This window comes from Anser anser, assembly GCF_964211835.1.
Source record: "Anser anser genome assembly, chromosome: 5".
Lineage (NCBI taxonomy): Eukaryota > Metazoa > Chordata > Aves > Anseriformes > Anatidae > Anser > Anser anser.
Genome location: NC_139725.1, coordinates 11,616,907 through 11,637,603, shown reverse-complemented (window position 1 = coordinate 11,637,603; position 20,697 = coordinate 11,616,907). Strand labels below are relative to the sequence as shown.

The following is a 20,697-nucleotide window of genomic DNA, read 5'->3' as shown; positions in this document are numbered from 1 at the left end:
TTTTGGAATTTCTTGTCTTCTGCAGTCCTTTGGGTAAAAATCCGTATAGTCTATTCCTTTGGACCCTGGAAATAGAAATGTGAGAACTGTCTTTCCATGTGCTACTTCTTTGATTCCTGAGCTGGATCAATCTTTAGGTGTGTAGCTATCAAAGACATTTCAGTTGAGGAACCTGGTTTAAAAAAAATAAGCAAACAAAACCCAAAGCAAAACTGAGAAAGAGATTTTCAGTGAGTACAGTAAGCTAAATGTCAAAACTCCCTACTTTCTCTATCTAAAGATGTTTTGTAAAATATGAAGCAAGGTTTATTTTGGGAAACAAACCAGCTGTGCAGCTGTAGGCACAAGGCTTTGCATTAGATTCTTTCTAAAGCCTCTCATTTCAAGGTGAGGTAAAGCCTGTACAGTGCGATATAGGAGGGCTGAAGTAAGCGATGCTTAACTTATTACAGAAAATGGTGATTGTGGCTGATACAACACTCCTGAGAGTGTGACAGATCCAGAGAAGGCAGATGCTCCAGGTGGCTGAGGTTACCCTCCTCCATTTGCTGCCAAGCTGTTTACAGCATTTGCCCCAGCGGTGCTTATTGCAAAATGGCAAGAGGTGATATCTTAATATGATAGAAGAAACAAAGTTGTCATTTGTAAAGATATCAGGGAGTAGATGAAAGAATATCTACTAGAAAAATCTGATTAAGACAGTCTCTAAGGATCAAGGGGACATCTGCCTGCAAATCAACAAATAACTCTCAAGGGGGGGGGGGGGTTCTTTCTCACACTGCCAAGCCGAAGAAAAGTGAAATCTCCCAGACCAGGAACAGCACTTATTCCCATGGCTGGGGAGATTGGACTTGTTTTTTGTAGCGCTTACACTGCCTCGTGTACTGCAAAAATTGAAGTTTAAAAGCGAGGAGAAACATTAAGCAGCGACTGCATTTATTTATTTATTTATTTATTTCCAAAGGATATTTTTATGTTGCTGTATTTGTAATATTCAAGTGTCTGAGCATATATGCTTTTCTTTGATTTTAATGAAAGGAATATCTGCTATATTAATCTCTACTGTTAGCTGAGATGATACCTTGACATTCCAGCTAACAAATGATTCTAATATTCTAATGTTTTATTACTTGTTTGACTTGTGGTCATAAAATCTCTTTCATAGTCTTCTGACTTGGTGAGAGGGAGTTTTGTTTTTAATTTTTTATTTTCTTTAAGTCAGAGAAAATTGTTTTCTATCCTCTTAGGTCCCCAAAACTTGTACTTAAAAATAGGGTTGTATAATTTTGCATATCCTGGTTGGGATAATGCACACTATTCTAGGTTCCCACAATTCAAATTTCTCCACTCAAATTCTACTTTCCTCCCCCAGCCAGTGTCTATATGCCAGCTGTATATGTCAGGTATCACTTAAGGATGCAGTTTTATTCAGAGAAGAGAAAGGCAAGGTTTAGATAGTTGACATCTAATTTGCATTTGGATTCATACAGAACAATGTAATGAAGAGGTAATTTCTGTTGATCAAATTTTATACTGCAAAGAAGATCCAAGCACATATTTTGAAATTTTTGTTCTCTTGCCTTATACATTTACAAAAATACCTTTAGATGGTGTCTTGGCTGGCCATCTTTGTATCCCAATTCCCATTCAAGATGTTCTTGGATTAGCATCTTGTGAAGATCAACTGTGGAACTTATTATAGAGCTTACAAAAATAGCTACTATATATTATTCTTGTGTAGTACTTTAGCAGTGAAATGAAAATAAGTGGCATATTTAAAGAAATGAATGGATGCATCTCTAGGAAGTCAGTGGCTTTGCATATTCCTTTTGTAATGGAGTAATATATTTAACTCCTTCATTGTGTCTGTCCTACTGAAAAGCAGGCAGTGAAAAATCTAAAAGTAAAATGACGAAGTACTTTGGAAGGGAAGGAAAAGAGTGGGAAACTAAGGAATAAAGTGATGGTTCACCTAGATCTTCTTTAGATTCATATACCTTGCCAAAGCATTGGATAGTAACCTGTTCTCAGTCTTCTTAGATAGCTATTAGAAATTGTCTTGAAATTAGAGATGAGCGAGCCTTTTAGCTGTATGGAGGGAACTGATTGAAATTATATGAAAACTTGACTTTCTGGTGTGATGAGGACTAAAAACCATAGCTTAAACCATTAAAGCAAAAATAGTTCTTCAGTGCATCAGAGTTTAGTGGTTGATTCAGTCAAGTCTTACATGGGAGACATCCTCAGCCACAATAGAGCTGAACTTTCAAATGGCCATTCACAGAACAATGCTGCATAAACGCTATGAAGTTGAAGAAAAAGCAGGAGCATGAGAGCACCATTCAAATGAATGCTTACATGCCCTGTACTAGTCGGAACATCAGTGTGAGCATCATTCCCCTGAACGTGTCCAGTGAGCCCCTTGTGTGCCCCCATCATCTCACTAGTCACATGTGGTGACCAGTGAAGACAGCTACTGTTGTCTGGCTTGGAGTAACTTCCAAGTAGAAAGAGAGTTCTTGTGTTCCCCCAGGGCTGGGGGTGCTGCACATACTGCCTTAGTGAGCCTCTCGGAAAAGACAATGCTCCATATACTATGTGGGCATCATCACACAGTGGCACACCTTTGTGAAGAAGAACTTGTCTTCCAGAGCTGAAGTTATGCATGTCAAAAGGAGATGGTGCATCTCCTCAGGTTGATGTACCTACACAAAAAGAAGGTTGCCTGTGTGGCTGGTCTCAGTAACATTGCTGGAAGATGCAGAGCATGAGGCGGAAAACAGTGTTCACAGGCTAAAAGGACATGCCTTTCTTTCCTAGCTGAGAGAAGAGTGTGCTCTAAGGAATGTGGGCTAGTCTAGCTAAACAGGTAAAAATTGTTAGGGCCTCTCTTTGCCCTCTAGTGCCTGGAAATCTCAGGGAAAAAAACAAGGTTTGCTTATTCCTTTTGTCTTTGTTTGTTTGAGCTGCTGCTAATCAGTGTTATATGATTATTTGTCCGTAAGTTCTAATTACACAGTACAAAAGGAAAATCATGCATAGAAAGAGACAGGGAAATCAAACAATAGCAAACTCCTAAGCTCTAAATAAAGGCTTTGTATTCCTTCTGAACATCCTACAGCTTGCAGCCTACAGAGCAAAATTTTGTTCAAAAGCCTTGCTCAAACTGAGGCTGTGGAGATTGTTTGCTGCTTTAGGCCTTGTTACTTTTGCCCTTCTTTGATGTGCTCAGTCCCTAACTTAGCATTCATCCAGTTTATCACCAGGAACATCTCCCACACCGTGTGTGCAGTTGTACCTGCTACAGTTTCTTCTTGGATTCAGAGGACCCAGGCGATGTGATTTAAATTTGTTTCAAGTGGCAGAATCATTACTTGAATATATTATAGAAAACAAACTTACAAAGCACTCAAAAATATGAGCAAATATTTATATTTGAGCAAATATATTCATATATTTCTGAAATTTCCATTTGACAACTAGGAAGTTTCCATATGAGAAGCAATCCTATATGGATGTGAGCTAAAAAAATAGTTGCTTTAAAATATATAATTCATGATGAATTAGCCAGATTAGTCATTTGACTCTGGTTAATAAAAAAAACAAAACAAAACAAAAACAAACAAACAAACAAAAAAAAACCAAACCCAACCAACCAAACAACCCCCCAGAAAACAGGCCTGCTCTGAATGCAGTGCACTACTGCTAATTTTATAACATTTAATGCTATAGTTTGTCAGGATAGTCTGACACCCTTCTATGCTTCCTTAGTGCAGATACCTATATGTGAAAAACAGAATATTTCTATGGAAAGATATCAGAATAGATAGTGAACTAACTAAATATTAAATAAAAACTGCGTTAGTCTGTCTGACTACAGGCAATTTATAGGGGACGTTACTGAGTTTAATAAGCTCTCTACCATCTTTTTCTTATCAATAACCTGCTGTAGACTGGGGAATCAACTGTGAATATTGAAATTTACTGATAACCTAGAAGTATTACTTAAAATGTAGAGAGTGTGCATAGAGATGAACTTGCATTTTTTTAAGGCAATTCCTCTTGGTTTCAGGGAGAATTTCACCTGCATGAAAGCCTGAGGATCTGGTGCAGTTGAATTAGGTGAAATGAAAAATAAATTGCTCTAGTGAAATAAAAGAACATTTGGGGAGGGGGGTTATGTAGAATTAGCTGTGTTAGTTGCATTTGCAATGATAAATATGCCACCTTTAACTCATTGATCTATGGTGCAAATCTTACTAACCTAGTCTAGGGGTAAGGTCCTATTCAAGCTGGGGAGATAATTCAGTCTTCACAAAAATTGTGCAGCTCAGAAGTTTACCATATAGAGCCACATTTCAGCCAAAGTTTAATATAATGAGTTATTTCATAGCATATTTCATGAGTGATCTCATTCAAGTTATTCAAGATGTAGTGAGAGAAAATGTACCTCTGTAATCAGAATCAGCATCTCAGCATTATTTCTTTGAGAAATAATGTGATGTAAAAGGAGTGGAGCAAAACAACATGCTGTTGCTCTAGTGGTATTGGATACCTAATTCAAGTTTTCCTTTTTTAATTTCTTTTTTTTTTTTCACCTCAAAAATTACGGTGTGAGAAGGACACTGTAAGCTGATGGAAGTTATACAACAGAAAAACAAGTAGGGGTAACCAGCAAGATCTTTTTCCCTTTATTGATGGTAATTCAACACCACAAAATCAACAGCCACCTATGCTTGCTTTCATTGGGTTGATATTCAGAGGAAGAGATCACATCCATGTTCATATAATACTCGGAAAGCAAATAAAATGGCATAGATCATTATCCCTGTTATATGATTTATGTAGATTGTAGCTCATGTACAATAGGATAAATATACCAGTTATTTTGCTCTAGAAGAAGGGGTGAGAATGAGTTAAAACATTGCTGGAATGCCATCCTTTCGTTATGAACTGAAGTACCCTCTGTAGCACCTAAAGTTATTGTGAATTTCAGTACCCCCCTTTTTAAATAGTTTACTCTAGCAGGGTTGCAGAATGGAGTTATACACCCCTACAGCGAAAAAAAGCCTACAACAGAAGGAGCTAAATTAAAATCAGTTTATGGACGCAAGAAAACAAGTCCTTCTTAAGGATTGTACTCACGTGTTTTAACAGACAAGAAAAGAAATAGAAGGCTTTACTGATCTAGAATGTTACAAACTTGCTTTTTCATTCCAAAGATTTTTCAGCATCAGGTGAAACATTTTCATTGTTGTTTGTTTGATAGTGACATGTCTGTTCTGCTGCAGAAAGTACATGATGTTTCAGAAGACCTCTTTTAGCTCTGGAATTTTTTCTGGATAATCCAGTGTATTATGGATGATGAATAACCAAAAAAAAAAATCAGTAGAGTAATACCTATTGGGTGTGAAAAAGACCTCTGAATCCATCTCCTGGAAAGTGTGGTGTTAAAATCTGTTCTAGATTCAGAGCTCGTGAACTCTGTGCAGATCTTGTTGTTTTCATTAGGCAATGTTTGTGCCTGTAGACCCTGGTGAAAGAAAACACAAGGTGTTAAAGGAATGCTTCACTTAATGTAAGGTTCATATGAAGCATAAAAGTTATGTGGATTGTTCTGGTTGAATGTTTTCTTTGCTAGTTCCTTTATGATTGAGGTAGCTGTAAAATAACAGTCATAATCTACCTCGAGGAACTATGTGGCAACGGTTTTTTTTTTTTTTTCAAACTTTTTATAAAGTTCTGATAAAAATCTGTTTGGTCCTTCACGTTTGCAGAAATAGAGCTCTTCTCAAATACAGCAATTGTTTTTTGCTTTTAAAAAGAGAATCTCTGGTTTAGCAAGTCAGTTCAATAGCTGGAGTTTTCCACTATTTAAGCAGTGTAATATCGGAATTATTTCTTTCAACATCTAATATCTACTACGTAGATCGGTCACTTCAGACACAAACATAAATGACAGGGGTTTTATGTGAAAGAGTAAAATTTCCTTTCTTATTTGATTTTTCTGAAGAGACGTTTTCTGTATGCTGGCAATCTAATCTTTGGAATGGTACTCATTTATCCTTTGAATGAGGCATAAAATGAAAGGTCTAAACACTTCTGGTCATTAAAGTTCCTGTTGAACCTGTATCCTATTTCAGCTTGGGTAATTACATTGTGCCTTCTTTAGCAATGTCAGTCAGAGAAATCACTCATATGAAATAGCTGTCTGGTTAGCATGGAGTAGCACCTATGCTTTAACTTCAGAGATAGCTACGTTTCTGTGATAGGTTACAGATCCTTTCAGCTTTTGATAGCAGTTACATGGTTGTAAATGTGAATGATTCTTAGGTGGAGTTCAAACTTGTAGGCTCAGCTCATCCACTGTCCTCATTGCATCGTCTTGGAAGTAGTGATATTTCCATCACGGATGGCAGAGTTCACCAGCAGGTAGAGATTCTTGCACACCTATTGGATCTTCTTGTGGGTAAGCAGTCAGGCTCTTCGATGAGCTGCAAAAAGAGGAGAGGCACCCAAACTCTGCTTAGGATCCCATGTGTCCCCTTCGCATGTGCTGCAGCCACTCAGCTTATTTATAAGAACCTACAGGTTTAACAGGACACCCAAACCATTGATAGCTTCGAGTTGTCAGTGTAGGTACTCCTCAGTTAAAGGGAGATTAAATAGATTGTTTTCATTTTAAACACAGTTTTTTTTTTTTTTTTTTTTTTTAACAAGGAGCCAGGGTGGGCAACAGGCTTTCTCTTCCAGTTGAGTCACTAACCTTGAAAAGCAATGAAAGTTTTTGGGCTCAGAACTGAATTAGCTTTGAGGAGAAAGTTCTTTCTTCTCTTGAGTGCTCAGAAAATATTTAAATTGGCCTGCTGTTGATCAGTCAGAAGGTGTGGCCAGTACATGTATTTCACTTGTTTATATGACCTGTTACAACGACTGAGTTCCAATTACAAGATGCTTTATGAAGATCCCCATTGGGCCGGGGGGTGTGTGAGAAAAATTGCTTTAGGGAATTCTTTGGCCAGAAGTAATTGTGCTTACATTTCCTAGAAAGAGAGTTAGGGAATCTAAGAACGTCCATCACAGAATTTTTCATTTTTATTTTTTTCAGTTTACTGTGTGGAGAAAGTAGAGATGTAATTCATACCTCAGAATATTTTTTTTCATCTTCTCATCTTAAATCTTGTTTCTCTTCCAACTTCATATAGAGAGTTCACAGCTGATGCAGTTTGTGAGATGTGTGTGCTGATAGCAATAACAACTCCCTCAGTGCTTCCATTAATCATTTATAGGCTATTGAGTCAGATACGGTGTGATAATGCCTAGATATTCCTAAGGCCTCCCTTTTGAGTCATGTTTTTTTTTAAAGAGAGCTCTTTGAGGGTGTTTTTTTTTTGAACCCTCCCCCCCCCCCCATCTTTTCTCAGCAGGCTTTATTAGGTATATTCGATACTCAAAATACTCAATAAGATGAAAGAAAGTTGTATGTATAGCTCGATGATAGTAGGTCACTTAGGATACAGAGTCTGATCAATAATGACCAGGATTTGCTGATACCTAATGTCTGTCTGACAGCTTAGACTGTGGGGGATTTTCTCAGATCCCTCCATCATACGTGGTTTACATGTGTAAAAAAAAAATAAAAATAAAAAAAATTACACAAGAAGGAAATAGTCCACTAGTCACTACAAAAGGTATATCTGTTTGTTAAGGTTTTAGGTTGTCACAGCACTATTAAGTTTCCTTACTGAGTGTTAACTAAATTAATTAGTGTCTTAAATGCATTATTATGCCTTCTTGCTACAACTAGCAAAATGAAACTGGTCAATTATTAGTCCACTTAGAATCATAGAATATCCCGAGTTGGAAGGGACCCATAAGGATCATCGAGTCCAACTCCTGGCACCGCACAGGTCTGTCCAAAAGTTTAGACCATGTGACTAAGTGCACAGTCCAATCCCTGCTTAAATTCAGACAGGCTTGGTGCAGTGACTACTTCCCTGGGGAGCCTGTTCCAGTGTGCAACCACCCTTTCGGTGAAGAACCTCGTCCTGATGTCTAGCCTAAACTTCCCGTGCCTCAGCTTGACACCGTTCCCACGGGTCCTGTCACTGGTGATAACGGAGAATAGGTCACCTGCCCCTCCACTCCCCCTCGCGAGGAAGTTGTAGACTGCGATGAGGTCTCCCCTCAGCTTCCTCTTCTCCAGGCTGAACAGGCCAAGTGACCTCAGCTACTCCTCATACGTCTTCCCCTCTAGGCCCTTCACCATCTTCGTTGCCATCCTCTGGACACTCTCCAACAGTTTAATGTCCTTTTTGTACTGTGGTGCCCAGAACTGCACACAGTACTTGAGGTGAGGCCACACCAGTGCAGAGTAGAGCGGGACAATCACTTCCCTCCACAAACTAGCAATGTTGTGCTTGATGCACCCCAGGATACGGTTGGTCCTCCTGGCTGCCAGGGCACACTGCTGGCTCATATTCAACTTGCTGTCAACCACAACCCCCAGATCCCTCTCTGCAGGGCTGCTCTCCAGCGTCTCGTCGCCCAGTCTGTACGTATAGCCAGGGTTGCCCCGTCCCAGGTGCAGGACCCGGCACTTGCTTTTGTTAAACTTCATGAGGCTGGTGATCGCCCAGCTCTCCAATCTGTCCAGATCTCTCTGCAAGGCCTTTCCACCCTCATCCAAGTCCACAACTCCTCCAAGTTTGGTGTCGTCGGCAAATTTGCTCAAAACACCTTCTAGTCCTACATCCAAATCGTTTATAAAAACATTGAAGTGGACTGGCCCTAAAATGGAGCCTTGAGGGACCCCACTGGTGGCCATCCACCAGCCAGATGTGGCCCCATTTACCACAACCCTTTGAGCCCTGCCCGTCAGCCAATTGCTCACCCATCGCATGACATTTTTGTTTAACTGTATGCTGGACATTTTGTCCAGTAGGATCCTATGGGAAACCATGTCAAAAGCTTTTCTGAAGTCCAAAAAGATCACATCAGCTGTTTTCCCTTGATCAACTAGATGGGTGGTCTTATCATAAAAAGAAATCAAATTTGTTAGGCTGGACCTACCCCTCATGAACCCATGTTGGCTGGGACCAATGACTGTATTGTGCCCCAGGTGCGCTTCAATAACTTCAAGGATCATCCTCTCCATAATTTTACCAGGCACTGACGTGAGACTAGCAGGCCTGTAATTGCTAGGGTCTTCTTTCTTACCCTTCTTGCAAATTGGCACAACACTTGCCAGCTTCCAGTCCAATGGGACCTCACCAGATTCCCAAGATCGTTGAAAAATAATTGAGAGAGGTCCCGCGATGACGTCAGCCAGCTCCTGGGACTTGGGACCAAGCACCCTGGGACGAATCCCATCCAGACCCATGGACTTGTATGGATCCAGGTGGAGCAGCAAATCCTGCACACGTTCAGGGTCGGTTGGGAGTTTGTCATTCCCACTGTCATGGTCCTCCAGCTCAGGGTACCCAGGGTCCCGAAGCACATCATCAGTGCTGAAGACAGAGGCAAAGAAGGCGTTAAACGTCTCTGCTTTGCCTGTGTCATTGTCTGTGACGAGACCCTCCCCATCTAGTAGCGGACCTATGTTTTCTTTGGTTCTCCTTTTTCTGTTCACATATCTAAAAAAAACTTTTTTTTATTGTCTCCCACAGACATAGGCAGCTTCAACTCTAGTTGGGCTTTGGCCACACGAATTTTCTCCCTACAAACACGAACAGCATCCCCATATTCCTTCCTCGTCGCCTGACCCTCCTTCCAGCAGCCGTACACTTTCTTTTTTCACCTAAACTCCAGTAGAAGATCCTTGGTCAGCCAGGCCAGCCTTCTGCCCCGCTTGCCTGACTTCCGATATTTTGGAATCGCCTGATCTTGTGCTTTTAGGAGGCAGTGCTTAAAAATTGACCAGCACTGATGGGCACCAATGCCTTCAAAAGCAGTTTCCCAGGGGACCTTGCTGACTAGTTCCCTGAGCAGCCTGAAGTCTGCTTTCCCCATATCCAGGGCTGAAGTTTTGGTGACAGTTTTCCTTCTGTCACCATAAATTCTAAACTCAACCATTTCATGGTCACTATGACCGAGACGGCCGCCAGTTGCCAGGTCTCCCACAAGACCCTCTCTGTTCTCCAGCAACAGATCTAGGAGGGCACCTTTCCTAGTTGGTTCTCTTAGCACCTGCACCAAGAAGTTATCATCTGGGTGCTTTACAAACCTCCTGGACTTGCTCGTGTCAGCCGTGTGGTGATCCCAGTTGACGTCTGGCAAGTTGAAATCCCCCATTAGGACAAGGGGAGTTGATCTCGAGGCATCTCTTAGTTCTGCAAAGAATAATTCATTGGCGTTGTCGTCCTGGCCAGGTGGTCTGTAATAGACTCCCACAACGACATCCCCTTTATCTGTTCGTCCCTTAATCCTTACCCAGATGCTCTCAACTTTGCCATCACCAACTTGAAGTTCCACACAGTCCAGCCCATGCTTCACATACATAGCCACCTCGCCTACCCTGCCTGTCCCTCTTGAAGAGCCTGTAACCATCTACTGCAACACACCAGCCACAGGACTCATCCCACCAGGTTTCACTTATGCTGATGATGTCGTAGCTGTGGGACTGGGCCAAGACTTCCAGCTCATCCATTTTATTCTTCATACTGCGTGCGTTTGTATAGAAGCACTTCAAATGCGCCTCCCTACACGCAGCACCTTGCGTAGCCGACCGAAGGGCCTCACTAGCACACAGTCCCTCTGATTCTAGCACACCATCCCTTAGCTCATCACCGGCGTGCCTGGTTTTATTCCCTTCCCCCTTTGACTTTAGTTTAAAGCCCTATCTATCAGCCCTGCCAACTCCTGAGAAAAAATCCTCACCCCTCGCTGAGAGTGGCGCATCCCATCTGGTGCCAGCAGGCCCAGTGTTGCATAGACCTTCCCGTGATCGAAAAACCCAAAATTCTGCTGGTTGCACCAGTCCTGAAGCCACGTGTTAATGTGATGTCTGTTTGTCAGCATCGATCCCCCCTATCGGAAGGACAGAGGCAAACACAACCTGTGCTCCTGATCTTTTAAGTAGTTGCCCCCAAACCCTAAAATCCCTTACTGAACAGTTTCATCAGTGAGCTGAATCACTGTAAAATAATTTGCAGTGGCCCCTTTGGAAGGATGTTCTTCAGGGGGAAGAAACTTCCAAAATGGGAAATGGAATACCTTTGACATTGCTACTCTGTTGATTCTTGTGGAGAACTGTAAGACACCTCACTTGATTGCATTTAATGTGATATTTTTCATGAATACTAAACTCAGTCTAGCTGAAGAAATTTATATATCGTATATTTTCATTTCTAGATTTCATATTTCATTCTTCACATTACTGTGTATTAACTGCCAGACTTAAAAGTCATAGGCAAGGTTTCTAGGCCAAATTGAGAAATAAAATTGGGAAAGAATTAAGGGAACGGTTTTGTGCCAATCAAAGCTAAAAAATGACAAATGTCATACGCTGCTTTTATGAGTAACTATGAAACAACAATTTTCAGTTTTCTGTTGAAGGAAAGAAAATATTTTTGAGACATGAAGAAAAGGGTCCAACCAAACCAGGAAATAACTGTGTGTGTTTGTTCGTTTGTTTTCCCCATTTGTATATATCACTTTCAAATATAAATCAAATGTAAATGAATCTTAATGTAAAACTCCAAATACTTGTATCTTTGAAGATATAAAACATTACAGGCTTTTTGTTTTCCATAATCTTTTGATTTATACCAATTTCAACTGTATTGAAACAGGTTGAGAATCTTGACCTTTTAAGTTTGGTGAAAAGGGTTATTATAAAACTTAATTTAGCTGACAGTCATAAAATGCTTTGTCAGTCTTTACCTCGCTGAGTTGTCTTACAGTATGAGTAGTCATACTGATTTCAGTTGTCAGTAGTGATGCAAAGAGCAGTTCACTGTAAGAGCAGCTGTCTGTAAATGCTAGTCAAGGGTAAATTAATACAAAAGAATAAAGTGATAATATATATTGATAACAATATTTCGTAACAGAATATCTGTATCATTTGTCTGATACTATAATCAAATATATATATATATTTAAACAGTGTGTATAAAGTTTAAGAATTGTATTCAGCTTTTTCACAGATACTTAGATTATTCCAGACTTCTGGACTCAAGATAATGCTCTCATTTGATCCACAAGTTCAAACTGTTCTAGTAAATGAGTAAGTACTCGCTGAAACTAGGAGCCACTGAGTTAGTGCAGAACATGTTTTACGAAGTTGATTGCATCATATCTGACTATATTGTCTGTTTTAATCCCATTTAGTGTCTGTAAATAAGTAAGATTATTGACAAATTAGGTATTCCAGCAGAATAACAGTAGATTCCAACTTTGAGCATGGCAACCATAATGATGCAACTTAATTGTCATGTTGATTTAAAAAATAGCTTGGGTTTTGTTATACCATATAAAATAGCAGCTACATGAGGGACCATGGCACTTTATGGACATAGAGATTATTTTCTCTTTGGAAACGGCTTAATGAATTTGTCACATAAAAAGGATGGATATCATACGTAGCTGTTTCTTCTAGCTGATTTTAGTAATCAGCTGTTCTATGAAATTGCCTGCGGTTGTTCTCCTAAGGTTCCTGTCAAGTACATTGTGAGACAAGGGGAGAAAAAAGATCTAATATAAAGTCTTGGGTTCCCTTACGTGAGTAAAGGTCCCGTAGAATTTGGCAAGGTTGTAGGTTATGGCACTAAGGACATAGCCATTTTAGAGCGTAGAGAGGAGTTTTACTGTGGGCTTGTGTTTTTAACAACCAAGGTAAAGTCTTCTGCAAAGAGAAGTTTATACTGGACAGACAAATGTGTTACACAGCTATCAAGGGCTGATTCAGCCGTGCTTCCTCCTACTTCCAGAAAGTAGCAACCCGTTTAGTTGCACCTATATATTTTGTGGATATGTAATGTATAACGTGTGTATAATACAGTTTGTATTTGACTAAAGCAATGTGTATTTTAAGAATTTTTGAGAAAGGGGTGCAAAAAATACTTGTAAATGTTGGCAGATAATCACAGTATTCATGAATTCTCATTTATTTTTCTTGTACTTCCTTCTTGAAAACACCCAATGTTGCTGTGAGCATCCTGTTACTTCCAGAAAGTAATTTGAAAGTGAGATAATCTAATCTAAATTCAGTGTAAATATAAATACTGTTAAAATATGCTTTCAAGACTAATAGGATTATATGTGTAGTGTGGGGTATAGGTCATCCCTTGTTTTCAGAAAACAAGGATTTGTGTGTCTAAGTTGTATATTACTGATTCTAAAGTATAATTTTGTCATTTCTGCATATGTTTGCTCTGTGGAGATCAGTTCAAACAAAATACTATCTAGTTAGCTATTGCCAATGCATTTTTTGTGTGTTTTCTAATAACGTATATCTGTGCTGAAACAATATATCCCAGAAGTTTAGAATTAGACCCTTTCTTCTGGGAAGGAATTCTTACCTAGCAGTGAAGTAGAATAAAACTAATATTTGTATAATTCTACTTCCACGTTTCATGTGTGCTACCTTTGTGCATGTGTACAAATTTAGAGTGGTGTGGAAGGGAGAGGATGGTGGACAAGGGGCATAAAGGGCTGCACAATCAAGTAAAAATAAGTGAGAAAAAGAGAACTCGTCTTTTTCATATAGTCGTTCTGTGTGCATTGGTGTTAGAGGCAGCACCACTATTTGCAGCATTGATGTCATGATTTTTCAGACTTGGGATATTTCCCTAAAACATTTCTCTATCAGCACCTTCACGGCTGTAAATACAGCTCCACAAGAAAACAACATGCTGATACAATGCAAAACAGTTTCTAGATATCTATTGAACTTTCTCTCCATGATTTATTGTTTTATCCAGATGGGGATAATGATAATACAAAATTGCTTTAGAGGACCCTATGAGGGGATAAATATGAATGTTGAGCAGGTTTGCATTAGGAAGGAGTGTGAATTCCTTTTCTTTGGAGCTGAGGAAGGTGTCTGCAATGCCTGAAGAATAGTACCTAAGTGGTGAAAAGACTTAAGTTGCTCTTGAATTGTGATTTTTTACATCTGCCTCTTTGGTTAGATGGATTGCATGGTCATGTGGATAGATAACGTAGCACAGATGATACTATCTTCATGGTGCTTCATATATTAAGGTTTTGATTTCTTTGTTTGCACTGAGCATTGATACTGAGAGTATTATAGCATTTAGATGGGAGAATTTCTAACATGGTGTACTACAAATTTGGCTTCAGACTGTGAACATGTAACTGTATAAGATTTATCAAATGAATAATACTGTCAAAATATTTTGGATTTGAAAAACAGCAACCAATCACCCAAGTCATGGACTTCTTACTGTAATTTAGAATTCAGTATAAAAAAATTCAGTATAAAAAGCAGCTTATTAATATTTAAAAGGAGAGTCTTTTATTTAAAATGAATGAGTAGATGTAATTATTTGTTTTAGCAAAGAGGTTTAAAAATGGGGAATTGTCTGCTGGTTTGAAACTGTTCTAACGCCGCTGGCTATGAATATATTATAGAGCTATATGTTTATAGAAAACATTTCCATCCTGTCATCTTCATTTAATACAGTCATTTTCTGCTTTATTCATTTCACCTGGGTTAGATTTTGTTTACACTGTAATGCAATTTATGTTATTGGATATGATTCTCTCTGGTCCCTTATTCTGAAAGATTCTTACAGTGCAAGCCTGCAACTTGCCTTCAGTTTTACTGTCTTTATTACTGAAAACTGCTTACATCAGAAGTATACAAGTAATGAAGCTGGCAAGAAGTTAATATAATGGAAAATAATCTCTGAATGAAAGCCACTAATTTTGTGCATGTATGTCATGTGTGACTTCTTAGGCCTTGTATTCCACTATCCATATTACTTGTTTGCACTAAACCAATTGAGGAATATGCAGCTAAAGATATTCCTGCACTGAGTATTCAAAGTTTTAAAATTGAAAGATGTGTATTTTCTTTGATTAGCCGTTTCATTGACTTCAGGCTGGTTTGGCAGACTTTCTTACTCAACATAATTTGCTCTTGACAGATACTAGTATTAAATCATATTTTGAAATGCTATATGTTGTTTCTAGTACTAAGCTAGATTGTAGAAATGAATTTCAAGATTTCTGAAAGGAATGTATTTCTGCACAGAAAGCAATGAAGTCTCCTGACCCAATATTTTCATGAGAAAAAAAGTTTGTTGCATGTCTCATTTCAGAGAATGCAGGCAATTCCCTAGCTTTATCTTCTTTGTTCTTCAGTATTCTGGAGACTTTTACATTTTGAGTATGTGTGAAGTTTCTGATAGCAGAGCACCGGCAGCAATGGCTAGGACTCAATGCATGCACACGAGTGGCAGGGTAAACATCCTGCACATGGTTCTTGTTATTTGAGCCATCAGACTTCCCTGACACTCTCTCATGCCACATTTTGTGCTGGTTATTTTTGTCTGCAAGTGACAAAGATTGACTGTAGTTTGCCTATACACTGTTCAACGTGACCTGTCTGGAGCGAGGCTGGAATATATGTCTCTGTCCAAAAGGAGAGGAATTCTATATTACCAGCATGTAGACAGAGGATGGAGTGAGCTCTCAGTCTATGAACATGATGATTTTTAACTTCTCTCTAAAAGAAAACACTTGTGATTATCTTGTTACCTCTTGTTTTCACCATACTGGTAGGGAAGTGTCATCATTTACTGTTAAATTAGTCTGATATAACAGGGAGATGACTAATACTGCATTAAGCGCAGTAAAATTCAGACATTTGTTGTCACCTGTTAGGTTCGCTGAGGCCCATGATTAACAGGTGTGTGTTTTGCGTGTGCAAGGGAGATATAATGCAAATAAAAAAAACAAACCAAAACAACAACAAAAAAGAAGCTCCCCATGCAGAATGACAGTGTATGAGTGCTACTAGGATGGTTTACTGAAATGTGGGACATTTCTCTTCAACTTTGAGTACTGCTTCCTGAGAGAGTGCTTTACCCCCATTTTATTATGTGAAATATAGATTTTAGTTTTTAAATTGCAACTGGATGTCTTGAGGAAGAAAGCATGGGAGATGTGCCAGTGGTTTGACCAGTGGACTTCTGAGCAAGAGCTGTTTACAACTGTTCTCAGGGTTTCATTTCTTTGTCAACAGATTTTTATTTTTTATTTTTTTTGCCTCCGTAAGTACTATGGCAGCTGCTCCTCCCAAATTGTCATTTGTGTCTGCTACAAAAGCAATGCAAAATGAAGAACTGTCATACCACATGTGGTATCTCTTTTCACAGCTTCCAATTAAACTCACACTCAACTTCATACATTTGGCTGCTTTATTGATTTTTTGTCTGTGTGAGGGGAGATGGGGTGGGGAAGAATCGGAAGAAAAATAATACTAAAACATGGATTGTACAAACCCCTTTGATATGAGCTGTAAACTGTAATTGTTCTTTTGTCTTTGCCTCCTCTTCCTTTCCTATGTGAGTGTAATATGAAAAATGGTCACATAATTGAAAAGACTCCGTGCAATCTACTTTGTCAACAAAGATCTCTTGACTCCTGTAGCTGTTTCTACCTACTGTAGACTTTGTGTTGGATTTTGCAGGGCATATCCAGAAGTAGAGCATTTCATAAATCGAATGGCAGCCAGCTTATCTGCGAGTGAGTGTTCTTCTTGCTGCTGAAAATTGTGAACTTCTTGGCTATTGTTGTTTGACGTTTTTCTTTTTACTAAAGGAAGGTTAGTAGAGCTGGGCATGCTTCTTCATGGTACTGATGAGAATATAATCTTCAGTGTGGCTCACCCTTTTGTGGGCTGTTGTCTCGATGCAAAAAGACTGACTTACTCAGAGCTGAAAGAATCAAGATGCTTTCTCCACATTCAGAAAAGACGATTGAATGTGTTGGTATGTTACTGATACAAGGAGGCACCCTCATCAATTTTAAGCACTCTGTGATTGATGGCTTTCAACTGTAGTGTAGCCCGCTTGCTTCTGGATTAAGGATGTTGTGCTGCTGACTCATATTTACTGATCTTTTTACTCGATTTTGTGTGTGCTTCATTCTTGGTGAGCCAAGGCGTTCAAGCTATTTTTGACTTTCTTATCCATTTCCTCTGCCCTTTACTGTTTTTGTTAATCTCCGCAGCTAAACAGTGTATTTCTTTGGCATTTACTTTATCTTACAGAATCAAAATAGGAGAGAGGGGGGAAAAGGAAGGGAAACCTTAAGTATTTCAACTTTAACAAACAGCAAAACTAGGGACTTAAATTGTTTCAAATCCGTATAATGTTCAGGGAATGCTGCATTCAGTTCTATGAGTACTAATTAGATAAGATTGTACATGTATTTTTGTGACTCGATTCTTAAAATGCAGTGAATAGTGTCTGTGGAGGGTGGGGAGAGGCTGCTTTGTGAAGATAGATTCTTGTGCTTTGTGACTAAAATAAATGATGGCTCTTTTGGGTTTGAAGTATACATTATTTTGGTTGCTCGTAGATATCCTGCTGCTCAAGCACACTGGGAAACAAATGCATTTCTTCTATAAGAAAATAAAACCCGGAGTTGGTTTTCTCAAAGCTTGTTTTGATCCTCAGCTGAAAACAAGATTATTGTCTGTTTTCACTGCACACCCCAGGTTGTCTGTTGATCTTACCTCATCGGGTCTGAGACCATGTAATGGAAATGATTAAAAAAGGATGGCCATATCAAGGAGATTTATAAGTCTTGAATTTCAGAAAACACTCTCCTTGTTAATTAGCATTCCAGATAAATTACTTTTTTCCATGCAAAACTACTGCATCATTATCAATTATACATTTTTTTTTTTTTTTAGGAAGGACAATAATCTCAGATTTATGTCAGGCTTCAACTTGAATCAATATATATATAAAAAGACAACCATAAGTATGTATCCTATAAGACTGATTATTTGATCTTTCTAGACAAGGATGCATTCTTTCTAGGCAAGGATGCAGTCCTTGCTGTGCAAATCAAAAGCCATACATAATCTCCTGAATATAAGATCATTTTTCCTGGTACTTTGAATCTGAATGTTTTGGACACTAAAATGCTATTATTCAGCTATTACTGTTGTACTTGTTTGTAGCAGGTGTGGGTGGAGTTTTTGCGTTCTCACCCAGAACATGCAGTGTGATTTAACTTTTTCTTTGAAACTGTATTTTTGGAGATTTTTCAGTCTTCTGAAGTCTAAACAAACCAACTGAGCACCAGGAGAGCTAAAGAAATGGTATAAAAATGTGTTGCCTTACGTGAGGTGTGCCATTTTGTGTTCTTTGTTTTCTTTATGTCTGACCCACCATTTTGATGGAACACAAACTGGTAGCAGCTCAGTCTGCTGCTGAAGAGAGAACCCAGAGAGTCGTGCATAGAGTGAGTGAATCAGTAATATTCTGGTTCAGAACTCAGTTACTCCAGTGCCAGAAACTGACACCCATACCTCCTTTAGAAACACACAGAAAACACGGAGAGTTTAGCTGGATGATACGATATTAAGTGTTTTTAAAATAGCAGAGACTTGGCAAGTAGATTTTGTCACTCTTAGTATGTTATCTGTGTATTCTTAACTTGAAAATCCTAAAATGTTTCTTTGTGCAGAATGCATGGCCGCTCGCTGACCAAAATCCTGTTCTCAAGACTGCCCTGTTTCTGTTTTTAAAGTGCCATTAAGGCTGTTGAATGAGATGTAGGGCAAACTGGCAGTCTCTGGATGAGTTGGACTGAAATTCAGCAAGCAAGTGGTGGGAAAGACAAAGCTGCTTTCTGGGCAGGTTGTAAAGCTTAGAGTTTTCATGATCTGTCCCTGAGAGCAGGCTGACCTGGTCTGAGGCTTGGAAAAGGTGTTACTGGAATTTTTTTTTCTTTAATTGCAAGCATTGTGACAGTTCTGGTTTTATGTGTATTTCAAAACTATCTGCCTTGAACACTGTGTCAGTGCATTTTAGATGTCAAGATGAGCAAGGTCAGAAGTAGTGCTTCTTTACAGTACAGAAGAATGCAGTGGTATCATTACTGTTGTTAAAAATTGCTATTTCGACAAGATATCCTACATCCAATTTTGCTATCGCAAAATCTAATATGACCAGACATCCATGGAAACAATTTATGAAAACTAACCTTTACAGCCCTTTGATTTTGAAAGAGCTGTGTGGAGAAACCACTTTTTGTTTGTTTGTTTTTGGTTTTATTTTGTTTTTCATTTAGGGTAATGTATGATCCAGAGAGAAATGTAGTTTTATTGACAAAATGCATGTGGAGTGATGTGATAGGACTACAGCTATTAATTGATATGAGAGCATTGCTCTTTCATGTAAAAAGTTTCTTAGAAAATTCCTTGCAATTAAAAGGCAATGATTATTTGCCATTTCAAAATGGACACCCCTCCCCCCGGTATGTTCATTGTGATAGTGTTTAAGAGTCATTGAAAAGCACGCTTATGACTAACTATAGGGAATATGACATGATTTTTAGGAGACTGGGTAATTCTGTACAAGTGCAAGGTAAAGAGAGAACCATATCTAATTCAGAAATTATTAAAATAAGTCCAAATGAGAGCCTAGCTTGCAATACATTCATTTGACCTTGTGAACAGTAGGAGGCTTGAATTCTGGGAATATGCAAAGCTCCTCAATGAATTTTCTTGGTCTGGGTAACCTGCCAATTAGCTGCCTTGTATTGTTCACACGTTGCTTGAAAAATCTCACTAAATACTGATTTCATAATTTTGCATGGAAGTAGTTACAGACGGTGACTGACACTTCTATTAAAACCCTCTGTTTTCAGGGCCTGTTATATAGCCATAAAAATCACTTGACATTCAAGGTCTCTGCCTGGGAGTCCTTTTTTTCCTTCCTTAATATAAAACTTGAGAAGATATACTTTACTATTTTGACCTCTGTAATAAAAGAAGAAAATATATTGGGTTTTTGAGACACCACCTTCTTATATACCAACCATTACTAAGTTTTAGCCAGAAGTTTTGATGTTTACAACCATGTAGTGTTTATTCTTTTTGTAGGAGTGTGCCCCAAATGGTGTGTTATGCTTCAGGCTAGGTTTACTCTCAGTTTTATCACTGCCAAGCGACTGCCTGTGTCACCTGCTGCTGTAAGGCCAGCCCAGCTGGGAGGAGATAGCTCAACAGGTTCACTTCTCCCCTGGGCGCAGAGCCAGTCTGTGGGTTCACCCATCTCGGTGCTGCCCCGGGGAGGTAGGAGCACTCCTTATATTATTCCTTGCCCAGGAACAGGGTCCCATTGCAGCCAGCGTCTGTGGAGACACGCTGCTGGCTGCTGCTGTGAGGCCCTGCTGCAGGCCTGGGCCTCCTTGCCGTGCCCCTGCTGGGAGCGTTCCACAGCCAGGAGAGCTATCTGTCGCCTCTTGCAGATGGGAGAAAGGGTTAGGGCTTTTGAATTTGTCTCTTGTCACGGCTTAGAAGAGGCAAATAATAGCAGAGAAGCAGTAAGATCCGTTTTCTCAACTTCCTCTCAGAAATGGGCTAACACCTTCAGACAGCCTAACACTGCCTAGCAAGGCATTAAACGCTCCGACTGGGAAAGGTTTAAACACTCTGACTGGGAAATGAGATGAGAAAGGGCATAAACTTAGGCTTAACACCTGCCT

At 39.2% G+C, this 20,697-nt stretch overlaps 1 protein-coding gene across 6 annotated transcripts in view; it reads left to right on the top strand.

Annotated features, from left to right (window-relative positions):
- The window catches only part of NELL1 (neural EGFL like 1), a 292,350-nt gene that overhangs the window by 226,538 nt on the left and 45,115 nt on the right, over nucleotides 1-20,697 (top strand). The window lies entirely within an intron of this gene.